The sequence below is a fragment of the Apium graveolens genome, chromosome 6 (genome assembly GCF_009905375.1).
Source record: "Apium graveolens cultivar Ventura chromosome 6, ASM990537v1, whole genome shotgun sequence".
Lineage (NCBI taxonomy): Eukaryota > Viridiplantae > Streptophyta > Magnoliopsida > Apiales > Apiaceae > Apium > Apium graveolens.
This window is the reverse complement of record NC_133652.1, coordinates 169,550,651-169,558,276: the sequence shown is the minus strand read 5'-3', so window position 1 is coordinate 169,558,276 and position 7,626 is coordinate 169,550,651. Positions and strand designations below refer to the sequence as shown.

Below are 7,626 nucleotides of genomic sequence, written 5' to 3'. Positions count from 1 at the left end.
TAAATCCTTTCTTCTCCAAAGCATATATTCTCTCTACAAATTTCCATACTTTAACAATGGCACCAATAGTCAAAATCATGTCCCGGTCTGGATTCATCTATGAAAAGAACAACTTCGTAGCTCTTGTGAACAAGGAGATTCCACAATCTGGAAATTTTCACAAAATGATGGACTTTGTGAAGAGCTGTAAACTCAGTTATGCTATGGTGGAAGCACCCACAATCTACTGTGAAGTTATGGAGGAGATATGGACAACTGCTGTGTATCAATCTTCTGACAAGACCATAACTTTCACTCTTAAAGGTAAGCAGTTCTGCATTAATAGTGACATTATCAGTTCATGCTTTAAAATTCCAGATAACACTACTACTGTTCCACATATTGATGCTTATTTAGTTATCATGCTAAATTCTTTGGGATGTGCACTTTCTACTTCTAAGTTCAGTGATATTAGGAGGCTAGGTCTTAGAAAGGAATGGAGCTATCTATGTGATGTGGTAACTAAGGTATTTTCTGGTAAAGTGAGTAATTTTGATTCTGTTAACATTGCCATGCTTAACATGTTTTATATGCTAGTTACTGATAAGTTCTTTAACTTCAGTGACATGATCATGTTTGAGTTAGGTTATAAGTTAGGGGAACTTAATAAGAGAGGTAAAAGTTTCTATTATGCTAGATTCTTTATGATACTTGCTAACCATCTTATTGAGAACATTGTTATTAAGAACCCAACCAACAAACTGAATTGTTGGGTTCAAGAAAGGAGAATCATTGCAGATCTCAACAGAGAAAGTCACCAAAAAGAGGTGCCCCTCTTCTACTTTCTAATCATGGAGGGCCCTCAGGTAAGTGAGGTAAGCACCTCTGTCTCTATTCTTCCAACCTCACAACTTTCTTTGCCTTCAAGTTTAGCTATGGAATTTGTGTCATTGACCCAACAGATGTCTACCCAAGCTACCAAAATAACAATTTCAAAATCCAAAGCTAAGAAAGCCCCCTCTGGTTTCTCTCAAGAGAAACCAGTTGCAAAATCTACCAAACACAAAGAGGGGAGTGTGAAGGAGAGTGAGTTAGGTGAGGGACAGGGTGAAAATCAAAGAAACCCTAAGGATAAGGCTGGTGAGATTAGTGTACCCAAGCCTAGCCACACCACAGTTTCCCAACAAACTGTGGTTGTTAATAAGGAAATTAGCTCAATTCTAGTTTCATCCTCCCAAAAGGATGTTACTATTGAAACAAGCTCCCAACCAGGAGCACAGGCCAAGAGGGTTAGGGACACAAGTTCACCACAGACTTATGCCAGAAAGAAAATATCTAAAACCCTTGGGGATGCACAGGTTACACACACAGTGCAAACTGGAGCTTAAGACTCGGTCACTGCACCATTTCAAAGTCAGCTTGATGTGACTCCAATAAATGTGAAGTCACAGCCAAAATCATTGATGATTAAAGCTCCTGAAACACCAAATTCACCCACACACTCACTAGATGTAGACATGATTCATACATCACTTCCAAATTCCCCATCTTTAACTCTCTTGGAGAAGCCAAAAATCCAAGCAAGTGAGCATCATCTTTTAGATAATTTGTTGGCTCACTTGCCAATTCTTTCTGAGTCTATTGAGACATCTGTGCCCAAATTTTCATCAATCTGTACAGAGTCTACAATAGTCTCCATTCCAAACTCATTCATTTCTTCTAACCCCGTGGATATTGTTCATCTGTCGAGTAGTGATTGTATCCCGACGGATGTGCCTAACAGCAGTCATCCGTCGGATAACCAAACTACTATCCCGATGGATATTCCTCATCCATCGGTACTCTCTGCACAACTTCAAATCCCAACAATTGTCACAAGTGCAGATGACCTAGTAGTAGTACAATCACTCTTAGGACTGAGGGCAGGGAGTGAATTGAGTGAGAGGCTGGGTTGCTCCCAGGCAAAAGGAGAGGAAAAAAGTGAACAAATGCAGACCATTTCTTCAGGTCTGGCAAAAGTGAGTGAGGGGAGTCCCACCTTAGATGGTGAAGGTGAGGGTGTGAGGGTGGGAAGCCAAGGGGAGCCCTTGATGCAAAAACAGAGAGAAAATGAGAGAAATGCAGGTACATGAGAAATAAGGATGGACATCATTTTTAATGAGTCAATGAATGTCAATGATGCAGATAAAGAGAAACTATCTCAGCATGATCAAGCTGTCATAGATACCATCTCTTTGGATGTTGAGGCATTTACTCATCATGTTCCAGCATATCAACTTTTGGCTGGATAGGGTAATAAAATGCAGAAAAGATGCCGAACTTGGTGCATACTACTCAATTAATGTAAAGAGCAAAGGATGCCATCACATCCATGCCACCTAGAGCTGGTGAAGATTGTGACTATGGTACTGGTGAGTCTGTGGATTTCTTTGGAGATGATGGTGATGATAGTGAAGAGCTCATGGACATAGGGGAGAAGCAGGCCCTAGCTCTAGATCAAACATTCCTTCTTGGGTGTTTTCTAAAGAGTATGATGAGCATCATTTCAAGACAACTCTTTTTCACATCAACTAACAAATACACAATGCTCTTCAAGCCACCACCAATGCTAGCACCAAGGAGCTTCTACAGGCACATCTGAACTCTCAGCAAGTCCATCAAATCCAAGTTCTTCAACACAACCAAGATGTCACTTCCATCAAGACAGAAATTGACCAAGTAAAGAAGGATGTCTCTGAAATATTGGATGCTAAACTTCCAGATGCAACAATGCTTGACATTAAAAGACAGCTGAGGAAGAACTCTGATCTTGTCACTAAAGTGGATTCCCTGGATACAAGGCTGACTGCAATGGAAGCCTCTCTAACATCTATTTATCTTCATCAAGCACAGCAAACTCAGTTGCTGCAAAATCTGGTGGCTGCACAAACCTCTACCCCCACTCTACTTGATGATAACAAAAAGGGGGAGAAAGAATCAACAATTCAAGTCAGTCAATTAGAGCCAACCAGTAAGGGGGAGTATGTGATAAATGTTCAAATCAGTCCAAGTAATTGTTCTAGAAATTACTCTGTCAAAGCCACCAGTATTTGACAACATTGATCTGATCCAAATAGCAGCTGCTAAACTGTTGAGAAGGAGCTAGATGAGAAATGGAAGAAGATTGATGCAGCTATTAAAGAAAACTTTGGTCAGCTACAGAAGCCAGACAAGACCTTTCATCACCATTCTCAAGTCAAACAACTCTTAGTGCATGAAATGAGTCTGGGCAACTTGGAAAAAGGCCAAACCTCATGCATCAAATCTCTAAAAGCAAATCTAATCTTGAAGCCTAAAAGAAACTACTCAAAGTTCTCAGACAAAAATCCTGTGGATCTTGTGTTTGAGACACCTAGGCCAGATGAGAAGAAGTTGTTGGCTAGGTCAATTGCATTTTTTAAATATCCAACTGATTTAGCACTTAAAAGAAGGATTGCCAAAATCTACAGAAATGGTAAGGAAATCTGTGTGGTGGCTGGACACCCTCAGTTTGTAGAAGCTAAGAAGGAAGAGAAGGAAATAATCAGGAAAGAAAAGAAGCAGGCTGCCTTAGATGCTAAGAAGATCAAATAAAAGAAGGAGCAAGCTGCTATCTTGGAAAAACTTCAAGCTGTGAAGACTACAAATGAGATTTCTGCACAACCATCTATGATTGCTGAACCTTAAGATCAGAAAATGCATCAGAAACCACAACAGAAAAGAAGATTCAGATACAAGCTCCATTCCAAACGAAAATTGGACTTTAGTGATGAGGAAAGGGAAGACTACATTCCCAAACAGTCTACAACTTCAACTCAGATATCCAAGCCATCAGTGGTACATGAAGAATTCAAGGTGGATCCAACTAAAAATTTTCATGGTGAGCCTATTATTCCCAAGGATGAGCCATTAGATTGGGAAAGTCTGCCAATTCCTAAATTCAACTTACCTATCTTCAACAAGCCAAAGAAGACAAAGATAAGAACAACCAAGAAAAGCAAGCCTGTAACTCTCAGAACCAAGACCTTAACCAAATCTAAATCTACAGTCAACAAGGAAGATCTTTTATATATCTGTGATATCAAGGAGTTTTCAGATTTAAACCTCTACTTGGATGAATTGGTAGAAATAAGAGGAATTGATGCTCACAGACATCTTCCTGAAAGATTGGTGTTTAAGTACAAGGCAAGGAAATAAATCACATGGCCTCTTCACATGATTCTAGAAGAAAGCCAGTCTGTACTGATAAAGGTCTACTCATCTTTCAAAAAGAACTTTGGTTTTAAACAGACTGCAAGGAGATTGGTTCTAAAGAAGATTGAAGAGCTAAGGAGTAATAAAGCCAAAGATGCACTTCCAAGAACTCTATCTATTCCCTTCACAAGAAGAGAATGCATTTGAGGCCTTATTGGATGATGGAATTCATGGATGATAAGGGAGTTAGAAGATTCTTCAGACTAGATGACCAATTGAGTATCTCTAGTAATGAGACTCTATTGGAAATGCAAGAAATGCTGGATCTATCTGAAGCTGATGAATTTGAATTCCACAGACAACTCCAGAATCAAATAGAGGAAAACAACGAGAAGCTTGGGAAGAAATTTAGACAATCAAGGAAATAGAATTATCTGCTCAGACTAGATGAGCACCTTGATAATGATTGTGATAACTCTTTTTACACTTTGCTTTGTTCAAATTTCAATAAATTTTGTAGCACTTATCAGTTTTATCTACTACTTTACTGTATTTCTAGGGTGTTTTGTTATCATCAAGTTTCTCTTAATTTATGGCTATAATTCCAGTAGACATAAATTGGGGGAGATTGTTAGGAATATGTTGTGAACTTGATGATAAGTTAAACAAAACACCTTAGTAGATTTAACTTAGTGAATTTTGTAGCACTCGACAGATGATCTAATATAGTCCCGACGGATGAACTTTATAGTCCCGACGGATGACAAATTGACATCCATCGAGTGAGTAGCTTATGTAACAAATAAGAACTGTAGCACATTTCTGCAAACAACATGTATTAGTCAAGTAGATTGCTTAGGGTTCTGTAAGTCATGTTGACTACTAGATTGATATACATAATAGGTTGATTAATTGTAAATATGAGATGTCTTGTAATTATGTATAAGTGAAATAGAGTCAAGTGGCAGATAGACTCCCGACAGATGATCTACAAGACTCCCGAGGGATGATCAACAAAGCTCCCGATGGATGATAAGCATAGTCCCGACGGATGATCGAATTTAAATAGTTGTTGACAGTGACAATACGGTCACATGCGTTGGGTGTTTGCAAAAGGAATGTGGCAGCCTGTTAAACAGAAATTTAAGAACAAAGAAGCATTGCCATTTCCATACAATTGTGAAGATATTCAAAGATGCTGGAATAAAGTAGTGAAGCAGCATGAAATTAGACTAGATATGTTTGGTTTTATTATCTTGTCTTATTGTCATGTAAACTTGGTGATATATAACCAAGTATAGCAAGTAAAACAATTAACTAAGCAAGCCTATTTTTAGGGAAACCTATCAAGTTGTGTTCTGTATGCATTTCTCTATAGTTTAGTTGTTCAAACTTGTAAGCAACTGTGAGCTATTCAAAGCTTCACAGGGTTCTCATTTGATATATATATATATATATATATATATATATATCTGGTGGATACTTTCAAATCCACCAGAAAGGTTTAAAAGCTTGTGTTTTTATTACTTAAGTGTTTTGATTTCTATCACTCTTTTATTCCGCGCCATTGCTAATCAAACACTTTTATATTTATCAAGTCAGAACATTCTTTTAATATAAAAAAGTAGACAGAAATACATTCAACCCCCCTTATGTAATTCTTGTTGTATTGTTAGGGAATAACAAAAGACACTTTTCCAATAGTGCATGGAAGAGTGAAGCTTCCTGGATCTTTAAGCTTCGAAGGCAACTTCTGTTGCAGCACAATACTACATTCCTCCGTGAGAGTGACAGTCTCTAAATCATCTAGCTTCACTTTCTGAGAGAATACCTTTCATAAACTTTGCGTAACTAGGCATCTGCTCAAGAGCCTCAGCGAAAGGTATGTTGATATGAAGTTTCTTGAACACCTCCAGAAACTTCTCAAATTGCTAAACCAGCTTTTTCTTCTGCAGCCGCTTAGGAAAAGACGGTGGAGGATAGATCTGTTTCTCCCCTGTATTCCCCTCAGGAGGAGTGTGCTCAATAGTAGTCTTCCTTGGTTCCACTTCTACTTCATGCTGCTCTACTTCTTCTTCAGCCCCAACTTCTTCATTCGAAACTTGAGTTTGTTCGGGATTCGCAACCTTTCCAGACCTCAAAATGATTGCCTTTACCTGCTCCTTAGCTTCCCTCTTCCCTGGCACTTCAGTGTCACTAGGTAATGTACCAGGTTGACAATTTAGCAAGGCATTGGCAATTTGTCCAATTTAATTTTCCAAGGTCTTGATAGAAACAACTTGACTCTTGCACATAAGCTTCAACTCCTCTAATTCAGATTTTTCATTAGCTTGAGGTAACTGCTGAATTTGAAGTTGTTGCTTCGGGACATATTACAGTTGCTGAAAACCAGGGGGGTTGTACTGCTTAGCTGGGTACTGCTGATAAGGTTGTTGAACCGTATTCTGAGCGTTGCTCCAGCTGAAATTAGGATGATTGTGGTTGTTGGGATGATAAGTGGCTGGTACAGGTTGCTGCGATCGCTGAAAGTTACTCACGAACTAAGCTGATTCACTTGAAATAGCACATTGATCAGTGTCATGGGCACCGACACAAAGATTATAGACACTAGTGATTTGATTAACTCCATAATTTGTCAAAGTGTCCACCTTCATCTTTAAAGCCTTTAGTTGGGAAGCTATAGCAGTTGCTGCATCCAACTCCAGAATTCCTACTACTTTTCCCTGAGTCAGTCTTTGAAAAGGATTCTGGTATTCATTAGCAGCCATCAGTTCAATCAATTCATAAGCTTCATTGTAGGTTTAACCCACAAGGCTCCTCCTGATGCTACATCGAGAATAGATCTAGAAGTAGCACCCAATCAATTGTAGAAACAGTTTATAATCATCCAACCAGGCATGCCATGGTGTGGACACTTCCTTAGCATCTCCTTATATCGATCCCAAGCCTCACACAGAGATTCTCCAGTTTGCTGAGCAAACTGAGTAAGAGCATTCCTGATTGCAACAGTCTTCCCCATAGGGAAGAATTTAGTGAGAAACTTTTGAACAAGATCCTCCCATGTGGTGATAGACCCTGGTGGTAGAGAATGTAACCAACACTTTGCTTTATCCATTAGAGAGAATGGGAATAGTCGCAGCTTGATAGCATCTTCAGTCACACCATTGAACTTGAAGGTGTCGCAGATCTCGATGAAATCCCTGATGTGCATGTTTGGGTCTTCAGTAGGAGAAGCCCCAAACTGAACTGAGTTCTATATCATCTGAATCGTGCTTGACTTGATCTCAAAAGCGTTCGCCGAGATGGCTGGCCTGATGATGCTTGACTGAATATCATTGATCTTAGGCTGATAACAGTCCATCAAAGCCTTAGGAATTTCTGCTTGATCTCCCATCACTACTAAAGCTGGTTCCTCGATTTTCTCTTCTTCTTCTA

At 39.2% G+C, this 7,626-nt stretch overlaps 1 non-coding gene across 1 annotated transcript; it reads left to right on the top strand.

Moving 5' to 3' along the window:
• The first annotated feature begins 7,088 nt into the window (after positions 1-7,088).
• Positions 7,089-7,195, top strand: LOC141670023 (small nucleolar RNA R71). Its single transcript, XR_012554274.1, has one exon. It is a non-coding gene; the product is annotated as a small nucleolar RNA R71 (small nucleolar RNA).
• The last annotated feature ends 431 nt before the right edge of the window (positions 7,196-7,626 follow it).